The following is a 14,704-nucleotide window of genomic DNA, read 5'->3' on the forward strand; positions in this document are numbered from 1 at the left end:
GTAGGTAGGTGTATAGACACAAGTTAGTATACACACATATTCCTCTTACTCTGTCAACTAAGAAACCAGAAGCAATGGCCATCCAGATCTTGGTTTATAGTAACATTCTCCAATAAAAGGGACCATGGCTCCTTGGAGAAATGCTGATTCTAAGACAGGGGCAGAAAATATACAAGATGATCCTGGAACATCTTGTAGTGCCAGAAAGTAAGGAAGTACTCAAAACCAAACCAAAACAAAAACAAAAAACAACTCACATTGTTGGGGTTATGTCAAACTGAAAGAGTTCTCAATGTCCACACCTGGAAAAATTTGAGCAACAAAATTTGAAACACAGTTTTGGGTTATAACTCAATGTACAAAGTAAATATCAATAAGCCCATCCTGTTGTAAATAAATGATTGCATAAATAAATAAATGGGGGAGAATAGGCAAGTCTCTTGTGAAGGAATTTAAAGTAATTTATACAGAATGAGGTATACCCTCAAGATGACAAAGTATAACTCCTCACTCTTTTAAGTATGGACTGTGCACAGAAACTTTCTTCCAAAGAGGACAGTATGGAAAGGGAGACAAAAAGTAACTTTACGGTGTAGGAATCTGACAAACATTACCTCAGATGATCCAAGTTAACATCCACAGTAATAAGTCATATTGATACCTTTAGTGTACCTTTTGATATTATGTAATGAGAATGGCATTTAGCTCCCCAAAACCCATAGCCCCAGTGTAATCATGAGGAGAACATCATACAAATCCTACAAAATACCTGAACAGTACTCCTCAGAATTGTCAAAGTCATCAAAAACAAAGTCTTAGAAACTGTTACAACCAAGAGGAACATAAAGATACAGCAACTAAATGTAAATGTGGGATCCTAGATGGGATCCATAAAAGGGACATTAAAGAAAAACTGGGGAAATCTGAAAAAGGTATGCACTTCAGTTAAAAAGAATGCATCAATATTGGTTCATTAATTGTGAACCAATATTCATACTCATACTCATGTTAGATTAGATATTAGGGTTAGGGGAAACTGGGTATGAGGTATATAGGAACTCTCCATGCTATCTTTTCTTTTCTTTTCTTTTTTAAGATTTATTTATTTGAGAGAGAAGAGTGGGGAGGAAGAGGAAAAGAATCTCAAGCAGACTCCCTGCTGAGTGCAGAGCCTGACACAGGGCTCTATCTCATGACCCTGAGATCATGACCTGAGCTGAAACCAAGAGTCAGATACTCAACTGACTGAGACACCCAGGTGCCCCTCTCTGTGCTATCTTTACAATATTTTTACATATCTTAAAATAAGATTTGTTCTAAAATTAAAAGTTCATTAAATTAAAATTCAAGAGTTACTAAAAAAAAAGAAAAGAAAAGAAAAGAAAAAAGAAAAGAAAAAAGAAAGAAAAGAAAAGAAAAGAAAAAAAGAAAAGAAACCTGCACCAACCAAGCCAACTCTCCTTCCAGCACTACTTGGAACCAGGAACTGGCTCACTGATTCAGAAGATCCTGGGACCTGTACAGTCCTTTTTGATCATCATAGTTTCTACAGACTTCCTGCTTCCTGCCCTGGGTCCCCTAGCTCTGATCCTTGATCTGCTTGGGTTACCCTTCTTGAACCCACACCTTCACAAGACCCTACTGAGAGGCCCTCTTCTCTTTCACATCATCATCTGCAGGTACCACCAGGCATCCCAGGCAAGACACTAGCCTAATGTGAAACTTCACTCAAAGCCAGTGAATACTTAGGAAGACCGTGTTTTAACACAGCTGCTTCCATTCCCTTCTGCTTCTGCCCATTTCAGTAGGAGGAGCTATTTGAAGGAGGAGCTACTTTTCTGCATGAGACAATAAGAGGACTGACCAAAGAAATAAGACTTAAAGCATTCCCAGACTCTGAAGACTTAGAACATTCTCAGATTCTGATGCCCCAACATTCCTGTGCCCTTCCACGAAGGCAATGAACAAGATCCTTTATGCAAATAGCTTTTCAAGAGCTGAAAATCATGCATTTGACCCATAAAACTTGTTCTGGCCCTAGCTGCATATCCTAGGGTTATCCCTTTCCTTTTCTCTATCTCTACTGCCTTTGCTTCTATACATCAATGCATCAACTTAGTACTACAAAGACCCTGGGGAAAACAGATAAAGGAGACATTATCTGAGGGCACAGGTAGAGAGATAAACCTGTGAAGAGAAAATGTGCACCACTCCAAGAAGAATGTTCAAAATAAGCAAGACAATAGCCAGAGTCTTTGTTGGAGCCCATATCCACTGGTCAGCATCGTGTTGCTGCTGCTGTGGTGTCAGGAGGCCTTAGTCAAGGGAGGATGAAAAGAAATCAGAAAAAGTATAGACTTTATCTGGAAAACAGCCAAAAGATACCTGGAAAGAGCCAAAGGAAGGGTGAGTAAAGAAAAAAGGAAATAGGACATGGGGCATATTTAGTGAGTGCCATAACAAATTGCCACAAACTTGGTGACTCCAAATAACAGAAATTTACCCTCTTGTGGTTGTGAAGGGCAGAAGTCTCAAATCAAGGTGTTGGCAAGGCTGTGCTCCTTCCAGAGGCCCTAGGAGAGACTACTTCCTTGCCTCTTTCAACTTCTGGTGGCCACAGACATTCCTTGGCTTGTGGTTGTCACTCCAACCTCTGCCTCCATCTCCTATGGTCATCCCTTCTTCTCTGTGTCTGTGTCTTCTCTTCTTCTTATTCTTACAGAGATATTTCTCATTGGATTTAAAGCCCCCCTGGGTAATCCAGATGATCTCATCTCAAGCTGCCTGTCTGTACTTAGCTATATCCTTTCTCCAAATAAGGTCACAGTCAAAGGGCCATGGACATCTTTTGGGGGAGCCACCACACAAGATACTACACAGAATTTAGGAGAAAGGGTTGAAATAACTAGCTCTCGGGGCACCTGGGTGGCTCAGTGGTTGAGAGTCTGTTTTCCACTCAGGTCATGATCCTGGGATCCTGGGATCGAGTCCCACATCTGGCTCCCCATAGGGAGCCTGCTTTTCCCTCTGCCTGTCTCTGCCTCTCTGTGTGTGTCTCTCATGAATGAATAAATAAAATCTTAAAAAAAGAATGAACTTGAAATAATTACTTCTCATGAGTATGAAAAACAAATGCCCCAAAGTGAGGTTGTTTGATGTTTGATGGTGAACATGTATGTTTTCATACATTGGACACAGAAAGAATGTGAAGCATTTGTGCTTCAGTGGATTTCAACTTGAAAAAATACAGAAGCCCAGACTTCACCACAGACTAATGGAATGAGAATCTCTAGGGGATAAGTCCCAGATGTCAGTATTTTTCAAAGCTTCCCTGGTGATTCTAATGTGTGGCAAGGGCTAAGAATCACTGGGGGCTAGGTGAGACATGAAGGGTTGGGAGTTTTTATGAGGCCCCCAGGCCACCCCCAGAGTAAATAGAAGAGAGCCTTGTCCTTTGTCAAGCCCACTAGCCCAAGCAGAAACGCTTCCATGCCTGGTTCATCAGGCACTTCCCAGCATTCAACTGCAAGAGATGTACCCTAGAACCTGCCCCTCTTGAGCAGGGGTGTATCAATGACATAATGGAGTAGACTCTTGGCTTCACTTGTTACCAGTATCTGTGCAGTCTCCCAGACACACATTCATTCCCCCACACACGTAATTACCTGACCACAAGTGACTCACACCTCTTTCTGTATGAGACCCTTTTCCCCAAACGAGGATATTCAAACCAGCACATAGTGATCTTTGTTAAGAACAGCATAATTTTCTTAAAGGTGCTATCCCAGATGAAAACTAAATCTCTATCTTAATTATTTCTTTTCTAGTTGGTTTATATAGGAACTCGATCAGGTGAGAAATACAAGAGTCAACTCATTAAAGTTATCAGATTTATATTAAAAGGAAAATTAGGTCTGCATTTACCTGAAACAACCATATTCTCTCAGTCAGATAACAAAAAATACATCAAACAGTATTTAAGTTGGAGAACAAATATGCTTTGATTGTTCTAGTAACACTCTTTTACATGGGTGTCATCAAAGGAAGCACTGGGTTAACCAGAAATGAAGCCAAATTGACTTGCCTTTGAAAAGGAACAAGTAACTCACTATCCTGTAATCACTCCTTGAATCCACTGAACCGATCACTTCAAAGTAACTCCTTGGGCTCCACACCAATTAGTCTCAAAGCTACAGGCAATACCTGAGAGAACAATGCCCCATTGTTGAGAATGAGGAAAGGATGACTGGACACTTCTTGAGTTCGTCATTATGACTTAGCAAAAAAGAAACGTGAAGACAAAGTAAAAAATACTTCCAAGTTAATGCAGGTTTTGAGTTGGTGGAAGGGGAAAGGGGACCTCAGAAGAATTCTGTGGGATGGTGACGACATGAGTGTCTAATGTTCTCAGAGAAGAGCATTAAATAAAGAATATTATGCTTCTTTTTTTTCTTTTTTTTTTCCAGAATCCAATGCCTCCCATAAAGTAACCAAAGAATAAATAGTCCATTTATATAGGAAAAAAACACAAAGAATGAATCATGACGTGGTGGTCATTAATTCTTTCATATTTTTCTGAATCTTCTTTTAGGACTGTGATAGAATTGTAGATCCCTTGCCCTTGAAGTAGGGTATGGTCATGAGACTTGCTTTGGTCAATGAAATGGTGGAAGAAATGACATGTGCAACTTCTAGGCCACAGTGTTTAATGACCTAAACATAATTTGTTATTCTCTTCCACTTCCTCAGGAGTCAACAACATTTCTAATAGTGGATGCTCTACCAGTCTGGCTCCTACAATGAAGAGCAATATCTCTGATCAACCCACACTGGAAATGTAGCCATGAGCAAGAAATAAACCTTTATTATCACCTTTATTAAACCTTAAGAAATCTTAAGTCACTAAGATTTTTGTGATGCTATTACCACACCTTTACGTAGCCTGACTAGATTTCTATATATGACATTGAAAGAAAAATATTCAGCTTCATAAAATTCAAGTCAACTGTAAAATACCATTTTGAACATATAAATTAGCAAAAAAAGGAACTAAATGACAAAAATCCAATGCTAGCAATACTGAGGATTTAAAAAATAACATTACTGATTATGCAGTTTGATGCAACATTCCTGGAGCATTATCTGATATAATCTAACAAAAGTCAAAAATACATCTTTAACCCAGTAATTTCCTTCTAGGAATTTATTTTGTGGAAATAGTTTGAAGAAATTGTTGAAAATTATTTATAGAGAATGGTTTACAGCAGCTTTAGTCATAATGGTCAAAATGCCCAACAATTAGATAAGGTTAAGTAAACTAAAGCAATTTAAAATTTTAATATGTAAATTCCTAAAACCAGTGGAAGAGTATATATGGCATACAGTTCAGTGAAAAAGTAGCCCACCTCTACACATGAATTAAAACTAAACATACTTTTAGCTCCTATAGAATAAGCAGATCTTTCCACTAGAATTTAATATACCCCATGTGGATAGGAATTTTCTAGATCTTGTTTCCTACTACATTCCAAGTATCCAGAATAATGCTTAGCACATAGAAGACATTCTGTCATATATTTAATGAACTGATTCATCAATTAATTAATTAACCTTCATAAAAACCTTCAAAGTCAAGTATAATGTTATTGTCCCCAAATTATAGCTAAAAATTAATTGTGTTTTTGAGAGGTTTTTTGCTTGGTTGGTTGGGGGAGGGCTTTTTTTCCTTTGCATATTTTTCTATGGTGTTTCAGCATTTTTAAGAATTCTCTCTGAAAAATGAGTGAAAATATCAGTGAGGGTGACAAAATATGAGAGACATCTAACTCTGGGAAATGAACAAGGGGTAGTGGAAGGGGAGGTGGGTGGGGAGTTGGGATGACTGGGTGACGGGTACTGAGGGGGGCACTTGGCGAGATGAGCACTGGGTGTTATGCTACATGTTGGCAAATCGAACTCCAATAAAAAAAATTTTTAAAAAAAAGAATTCTCTCTGAATAGAGATGACAAATACCCACCATTTGCTTCGACGTGGATGGAACTGGAGGGTATTATGCTGAGTGAAATAAGTCAATTGGAGAAGGACAAACATTATATGGTCTCATTCATTTGGGGAATATAAAAAATAGTGAAAGGGAATAAAGGGAAAGGAGAGAAAACAAATGAAAATATCAGTGAGGGAGACAGAACATGAGAGACCCTAACTCTGGGAAATGAACAAGGGGTAGTGGAAGGGGAGGTGAGCGGGGGGTTGGGGTGACTGGGTGACAGGCACTGAGGGGGGCACTTGAAGGGATGAGCACCGGGTGTTATGCTATATGTTGGCAAATTGAACTCCAATTAAAAAAAAAAAAAGAATTCTCTCTGAAGGGATGCCTAATTCTTTAGTTCCCCCTCTCCACTCAACCCCTCCTGAGAACCTCTTCTGTGGTCCTCAATGGGCAGGAAGAGGCTCAGAGGTATACTGGGGCTTAGAAACCAAGCAGGGGGCAGGAGAGAGCTATCTTGAGGCTCTGTGTCTCTTATCGGTGTTCAGGTCCTGGCTCAAGTAGGGTTGTTGTTTTTGTTTGTTTGTTTTTTTTTTAAGATTTTACTCATTTATTCATGAGAGACACAGAGAGAAAGGCAGAGACATAGGCCGAGGGAGAAGCAGGCTCCCTATGGGGAGCCTGAGGCAGGACTTCAATCCCAGGACCCCAGGACCATGACCCAAGCCAAAGGCAGGCATTCGACCGCTGAGCCACCCGGGTGCCCACCAGCAGGGTTTTCAACCCTTCTGAGCCCAAACATAAACATGATGTCTTTGGTGAGAACATGAATATGAGAGAACTTGTAAACCATATAGAGTTATACAAGTTTTGGGGGCTCAGTTTCCTTATTTATCTGCTTCCTAGGATAACTAGAAAAACCCAAGAAAGAATGTACATAGAAGTGCTGTGTATATTATAAAGCTCTCTGACAGATTCCACTTTTGGTGAAAGAATCAGGGTAAAAGGGTAGGAAGAGCATGCACTAAAACTTATTGGGGTGGCTGTGGCTCCTATGAGCCTGAGTCGTCTGTCTCCTCCTCCATGCCCAGCATGTGCAGGCAAGTTGTTCATACCCCACTGGTTAGTCCAAACACAGCTTTCCTTCCTGCCAGCCCTTAGACATCAGGTAACACCTACACGTTCATGGCACATCCAGGACACAGCAATGGGGGCTGATGAAAACCCACGGATTGCCCAAGCCTTTTTCCATCAGAGCTCTTCGGGGACACCTGAGGGAGATGAGTGCCAGATGTTCCTTGTATTAATTATCTATTGCTGTGTGACAAATTATCCTAAAACTTAGTAGCTGAAAACAACAAATGTTTATCATTTTACAATTTCTGTTGGTCAGGAATCCAGATGTGGTTTAGCTGAGTGCCTCTGGCTCAAGATCCCTCATGAGGTTTCAGTCAAGCTGTCAACCAGGGCTATGGTTTCATCCAAACGCCTGATTGGAGGGGGGTGGGGAGGAGGAGATCCATTTTGGGGCTCACTTATTTGGTTGTTGAAAGACCTCACCCTTTCCATATGGCACAGAGCTACCATACGACACGGCAGCTAGATTCTCCAAGGATGAGTGATCCAAGAGAATGGGAGCAGCCAAGATGGAAGATAATCTCCACAGTGGCATCCCATCATTTCTGCCATATTCTATTTGTTAGAAGTCAGTTGATAGGTCCAGCATGCACTGAAGGAGAAGGGATTACCAGAAGGCAGGGATCATGAGGGACATCTGGGAGGCTGCCTTCCACTCTCCTTCTTTCTCACATTTCCTCCATAAGGCAGTGCTGATGCCTCCACCAGAAGCCATGCTACCTACCTGGCTCAGGGCACTGAAAATCAGTCCTATCCCCAGAATGCTCTACAATGTCCTAGCAAGTTGGAAAGGTTACATCAGATCTACACACAAGAAGTCTCATCTAGAAAACCCCAGCCCAGGCCCACCTCTAACACTGTCTTAGTCCATTCAGGCTGCTATAACAAAGGTAACACAGGCTGGATGACTTTGAAACAACAATTCATTTTTCAAAGTTCTGGAGGCTGGGAAGTCCAAGATCAAAGTGCCAATGGATTTGGTGTCTGGTGAGAGCCTGCTTCTTGCTTCATAGACAACCATCTTCATGCCAAATCTTCATGTGGTTAAAGAGGCAAGGGGACACTCAAGGGGTCTCTATTATAAGGGCACTAACCCCATTCATGGGGGCTCCTCTCTCATGACCTAATCAGATCCCAACGCCCCACTTCCTAACACCATCCCATTGGGCATTAAGTTTCAACATGTGAACTGGGGGGGGGACACATTCAGTCAGTCTATAGCAAACACACACGGACTTAAAATGATGAATGTGTTAAGGAAAAATAAAGAACAGTGGTTAAGGGTATGCTCTGGAGCCAGACTATTTGGGCTGGAATCTTGATTGTGCCACCTAATTATGTGAAACCTTGTCCAAGTTTCTCACTCTCTCTGAGACTCGGTTTCTTCATCTCTAAAATGGGACCTATCTCATTGGGCCATACTAAGGACTAACGAAAACAATAGGTAAAGTACTCAGAACAGTGTCTGGCACACAGTGAACTCCCAAGATATGTGTATAGTCTATTCATGCTATTTTTTTGTTGTTGTTGAAAATAAAAACAGAAGATCTATCCTGGAAAGAGGATCGGATCCCTAAGAGGGATCATCTTGCCCAAACTTCCCTCTTAGTAGTCATGGACTTCTAAATATGGTATTCAAGTCTTTTTTAAAAAAGAAAAAGATTCTCCAAGGAAGGCCAAGTTGTGTGCACTGCATGTTAATGCTTGGCCATCAACACTTTACTCAGGCCATCATGAGCCATGAGAGTGGCAGAAGCACAATAGTGTGCTTTCTGTGTGTCTTTCCTAATCTGCAAAACAGATGCGGCCTGGACAGTCTCTGCTCCAGGCCGTCTTCAGGAGGAATGAAGCCCTACAACTCTGGCACAGGGTTCTGCATTCCCAGGGAACAGGATCCCCATAAATCAGGCCGCTGATTCCAACCTCAAACCCTGAAGCAGAGGGGTTCTTGGCAGAAAGCTCTTATTTTGTCCGCTTATGACTTTTTGTCTAATTACTTAGTCCTGTAAAATCCAATTGGTTGCAACTAGAAAAATGATGATTTTAGCTGTGATGTCTCGTTCACACTGAGCATATGTCTCCTGTCTGCGTCCCTTGGTGACTTTGAAAGCAAGAATAGCAGATTATGGCAAATTCCTCCCAGCAGACTCCAGTCCTAGACAGAAAGCCAAGCAGAGTAGAACATCCAAACCGAGATCACTTAGAAGCTGGGACAGACAAGGGGGCATGAACAGCCTCCAGGCCCTCGCCTGCCAGGGTGCCCACTGAGACCATGAAGCAGCGGGAAACACCTCCCCATGGACTCACCTCCTCAGGGCTGATGAGCCTGACCCCAGCTCTCCAGCTGCTTCACGTCAGGGGAGCTACACCACATCTGGAGCTTTGCCTCTTCATCTTTCGAGAAGCTTGTTCACGGCCTCTGCTTCTCCTTCTCTCCAGGGAATATGCTCTCCCTCTTGTCCTTAGGTTCCCTGCTCCCCAGATCTGGGTGTCTGTAAAACAGCTGGATGGCCTGAAAAAAAATCAGCCCGATCCCCATTCCCCGTGGTGCCTAAGGGAGCTTGGCCAGGCTGCTTCACTTCTCTGAACTTCCGTTGTCTTCTCCACCAGAAGAGGGAGGCTGAGCAGCAGCTGACCCCTGCCGTCCTCTTTAGCTCTGTTTGCCTCTTCTCTAGGAGGATGGTGGTGGGTCCAAAGCCAAAGTTCCCTGCTGCCCACTGATAATCAGAGAGCAAGGCATTCCTGCAGGAAGATGGGTGTGCCTCATGGTCTGCTCAAGCCCATCCTCCCCGCCTCCCCACCCCACATCCAGCACGCCAGCGAGACAGGATGGCCCCTTGAGCCCCTTTCCCAGCAGCTGGAGGAATGAACCTGGTTAGAAGACCCCAGCATGGGAGGGAGGCAGTTTGTCAATAAAAAATAAATAAATACAAAAAAAAATACATTAAGCTCCTCTTATAGGGAGCATACTTGGCAGTGAAGCTTAAATCTGTGTGGTGTGTGTGATGTGTGTGTGATGTGTATGTGTGGTATGTAGTGTGGTCTCTGTGGTGTGTATGTGTGATGTGTGTGGTATGGGGTGTGGGTGTGGGGCGTGGCTGTGAGATGTGTGCAGTGTGGTGTGTGTGTGTGGTGAAGTGTGTGGTATGTGCGATGTGTGCAGTGTGTATAGTGTATGTGTAATATGTTTGCCTGGTGTAGTGTGTGTGTAGTGGGGTATGCAGTGTGTGTGATGTGGTGTGTCTGTGTTTGTGTGGTGTGTGTAATGTGTGTGTGTGTGTGTGTGTAGCCAGATCCACCTTTTCAACACCTGTTGACACTAAGGATAAAAGTTTTTTTTAAAAAAAAGATTATATTTATTTATTCATGAGACACACACACACACACAGAGAGAGAGAGAGAGAGAGAGAGAGAGAGAGAGACAGGCAGAGAGAAAGTGGGCTCCTTGCAGGGAGCCCGATGTGGGACTCGATCCCAGACTCCAGGATCACGCCCTGCTCCGAAGGCAGACGCTCAACCACTGAGCCATCCAGGCATCCCAATAAAAGTTTTTTTATTTGGGATCAGAACATTGGTATAAAGGGCATTTTGGGGGACATTGGTGGAACGTGAATATAGGCTATATATTACATTCAGTATTGTATCAGAGTTCAATTTCCTGAACTTCATAAACATATTGTGATTTAACAATGAGTGTTTTTATTACTAGTATTCAGAGATGAAGGATCATGGTGCCTGCAACTTATTCTCAAATGGTTCAGCAACTAATGGTAATGACATAATAGGTCTACACAAGGAGCGCTAAAAGCACACGTGGCAATGCCACTCCTGGTAAATGCAGGTCAAGGGCAGACAGACGTGCACTGTGCTCTTCTCACAGATTTCTACACACTTGAAAAGTTTCCAAATAAAAGGTGAAAAACTAAGGAAAGTAAGAAATTTCAAAAACAAAATGGAGATTTTGAAAACATCCTAGTTCAAGCTTAGAGGCAGCAGGTATGAAGACAGGTGAGAGCCTCTGGTTCATGGCCCTCGTGGGTTTCAGCGCATCACGGTGAGCCGCAGAGCCGAGCCAGCCTTGCACAGCTGTGTTTTGCTGGAGAGAGCCCAGGAAGGGAGACCACTCTCAGTGGGTAAGAAAGACAGGCCCTGGGCCATTACCCCATGGAAATCAAAGGCCCCCCCAAACGCAGGAGGCCACCAAGAGGGGCAGCACTTCAGCCCTGGAGGTGAGGGGACTTACTTCCCAATGCATCTGATCTGACTCGTTGGAGTTTCAAATGAGGTTGCTACTCACCAAAATCTCCCTCTCTCCTCACCAAGCATCAGCGCCTTCTTTCCTTCTTTAACCTCCGATTTGCTTTGCAGTGATTGATAAGGAGGAGGCTGGCAGTGGGCTGCCCCCAGAGGCAAGAGGGCTGGGCCCTTGGCCACCCATGCCACGTGACCCCAAGTCAACAGGTCTGCTCAGGAGACCTCAGTTCAACAGACATCACCGAGATCCAAGATTAGAAGGGGCGATACAACCACAGGTCTTTGGGGTGTCATTGCCTTTTTCAAATCTTTGTGACTGTCCCCATAGAGGAACACCATTATGATCACAAAAGCGTGGGCATCTGCTGCCCCACTGTACAGAAGGAGGATGCTTGTAGTCATCTTGGGTTGGGGGAGCGCACAAAAAGAGGACTTGGAGGACAAAAGCATTCCTCTTTCCAAACATTGCTCCCCCCCCCCCCCATTACGAAGCAGCAGCACCTGCTCAGCCCATGAGGCTCTAGAATCTTCTGCCCCTCTGCCATTGCTTCATTTTCGTCTCCACTTCCCCTGATTTTCAGGCCTCCTCTGAGTCTACTTTGGGTAAAAATAGCCAAGGGCCAAGCTGGGACTTCAGTGTCCACTTGCCTGTGCCTCTTGCTTGGAAGTTCCAGCCGGGCCCTTCCAGCTCCAAAGGTCCCAGAGGCCAGGAGTGGTTTCCCCAAGGGACCACAAGAGGGAGACAGCTTTCTCTGCCAGGACGAAATGCTGGCAAGCCTGTGTACCCAACCGTGTGCCCCAAACCAGTGCTTAGAAAGAGATCATTTAAGAAGGCATGCATAAGGGAAATCAGCAGGCATACATCCCTAGAAGTCATGACGCCAAGAAAAAAATCCTTCCCACCATGTTCTCTCCCATTCCCTGGCAATATATGAAGTCTCCAGAGTAAACAGACGTTTTGGGTTAATTAATGGATCCATCGGAGATTTCCGACTCCTACCCTTTCCATTTTGAATTTGGACTGACCCCACTCCTAATTCCCTTTTCTGCTTTTCCCTCTCCCCTTCCTAATCTGGGTAAACTGCACAGTCCCACTGACATGCTAGCACGGCATTCAGTGACAGAAAGAGAATCCTAGTAGACCCCTATCACTTCTCCACCCTGGTCCTCCCTCTCTTGAACCACACACCTCTCTTCCTTGCCTCCATCTGGTTTGCCTGTACTGGAGCTTCAAGGACCCCATCCACCGCTCACCCTACCAGTGAGCCCCAGGGAGTCTTCTCCTCACCCATCCCTGCCCTTAGGAGGCCAGGTGTGTCCCTGGCCCCATCAGCACCTCCTGCCCACTGCTTGGCCCCTTGCTGGTGTGCCCTGCACAGCATTTACTCTCACTTTACATCCTCTGCCTTCCACTCACCCCACAGCACGGTCTTGAGGATGGTCCTTAAAAGGATAAAATGTTCCTAAAAGCACCTTGAATTGTGTGAAGATGTTAATAAAGGCAGCGCTGTTATTATCTTTAATAGGCTTTATTTTTTAGACATTTTATGCTTATTACAATCAATGAACCTACATGGACATGTGATTAGCACCCAGAGTCCATAGTTTACACTAAAGTTCACTTTTGGTAGTGTGCATTCTGTGGGTTTGGACAAATGTATGACATGTATCTACCATTAGAGTACCACAGGGAGTAGTTTCACTGTCCTAAGAATCCTCTGCACTTTGCTTGTTCATCCTCCTCTCCCTTCTCCCTAATCCTTGGCAATCACTCATCTTTTTCCAGTCTCACAGTCTCTCCTTTTCCAGAATGTCACACAGTTGAAACCATACAGTATCTAGCCTTTTCAGATCGGGGCTTTTATCTAATAATATGCACCTTAAAATTCCCCTATGTCTTTTTATGGCTTGATAGCTCTTTTCTTTGCAATGTTTAATATTTCATTGTATGGATATACCACAGTTTATTTATCCATTCACCCACTGAAAGACACCGTGCTGGCTTCCAAGTGCTAGCAATCATGAACAAAGCTGTTATAAACATCCGTGTGTAGGTTTTTGTATGGACTTAAGCTCTTTTACTCATTTAAGTAAATACTAAGGAGAATAACTGGTAGATCGTAAGAGGCAATGCTATTATTAATTGCAGTTTTCAAGCAAAGGCTCCTCCTCCTTAGCTCCCGGATCTTCTGCGGTCTGCCTCATGAGAGCTTCGGAGAGTCCAGTCCTGGTGCCACGGCTCTCTAGTTCTTAGGATCTGATCCACTTGACTTCTCAATATAACATTAAAAAAAAAAACAACTGACTTAAGATCATTGTAGATTTACATGCAGTTGTAAGAAATCATTCAAGAAGATCCCTTCACCCTGTTTCTCTCAATGATAACATCATCTTGCATAACTATAATATATTATCACAAGCAGGAAATTGACAGAGATATGGATGTACCAGTTTATTTAACCATTCACCCATTGAAGGACTTTGGGTTGCTTCCAGCTTGAAGCTATTACAAATAGAGCTGCTATGAAGGTTTTCGTAGAGGGTTTTTTGTGTGTGTGTGTGTGTGTGAACATAAGTTTTCATTTCTCCGGGATAATGTCCAAGAGTGTGATTGCTGGGTCATATGGTGAGTGCATGTTTAGTTTTGTAAGAAACTGCCAGACTTTTGCAGAGTGGCTATGCCATTTATATTCCCATCAGCAATGTGTGAATGATCCAGTTTCTCCCCATCTTTGCCAGCAATTGGTGTTATCACTGGTTTTTATTTTAGCCATTCTAAAAGGTGATAGTGATATCTCATTATGGTTTTAATTTTAATTTCCATTTTCCCAATGGCTAACGATGCTAAACATTTTTTCCTCTGCTTATTTGCTTTCTGCATATCTTCTCTAGTGAAACGTCTGTTCATGTCCTTGCCCATTTTCTAATTGGGTTGTTTAGGGTTTTTAAAATTATTATTATTGAGTCTTGAGAGTTCTTTATATATTCTAGATATAAGTCCTTTGTTGGATATACATTTTGCAAGTATTTTCTTACAGGCATACCTTGTCTTTCCATTCTCCTTACAGGGAAAAGTTTTTAATTTTGAGTATTTTATTAATTTTTCTTTTAACAGATTATGCTTCTGACATCAAGTCTAAAAAGCTCTTTGTCTAGTCCTAGGTCCCTATGATCTTCTTTTTCTTTCCTAGAAAGTTTTTTGTTTTGTTTTGTTTTTTACATTTTAAATTTAAGCCTATGTCCATTATGAGTGATTTTTTTTGTGTGTAAACATGTATGAGATGTGATCATGAGTAAGAGTAACAATAATGAGTCCTGATGTGTAA

The 14,704-nt window shown here is 42.8% G+C and overlaps 1 protein-coding gene across 4 annotated transcripts in view; it reads right to left on the bottom strand.

Annotated features, from left to right (window-relative positions):
* The window catches only part of KCNE2 (potassium voltage-gated channel subfamily E regulatory subunit 2), a 166,169-nt gene that overhangs the window by 102,852 nt on the left and 48,613 nt on the right, over window positions 1–14,704 (bottom strand). The window contains exon 3 of one of the 4 annotated variants that reach the window (XR_011997665.1): window positions 6,074–9,866. The exons of the other annotated variants lie outside the window; for them this stretch is intronic. The gene's annotated coding sequence lies outside the window, so the exon portion shown is untranslated. Of the gene's footprint in view, window positions 1–6,073; window positions 9,867–14,704 lie in introns of those variants that run through there. 4 annotated transcript variants of the gene reach the window in all.

This window comes from Vulpes vulpes, chromosome 15 (assembly GCF_048418805.1).
Source record: "Vulpes vulpes isolate BD-2025 chromosome 15, VulVul3, whole genome shotgun sequence".
In the NCBI taxonomy this organism is placed as follows: domain Eukaryota; kingdom Metazoa; phylum Chordata; class Mammalia; order Carnivora; family Canidae; genus Vulpes; species Vulpes vulpes.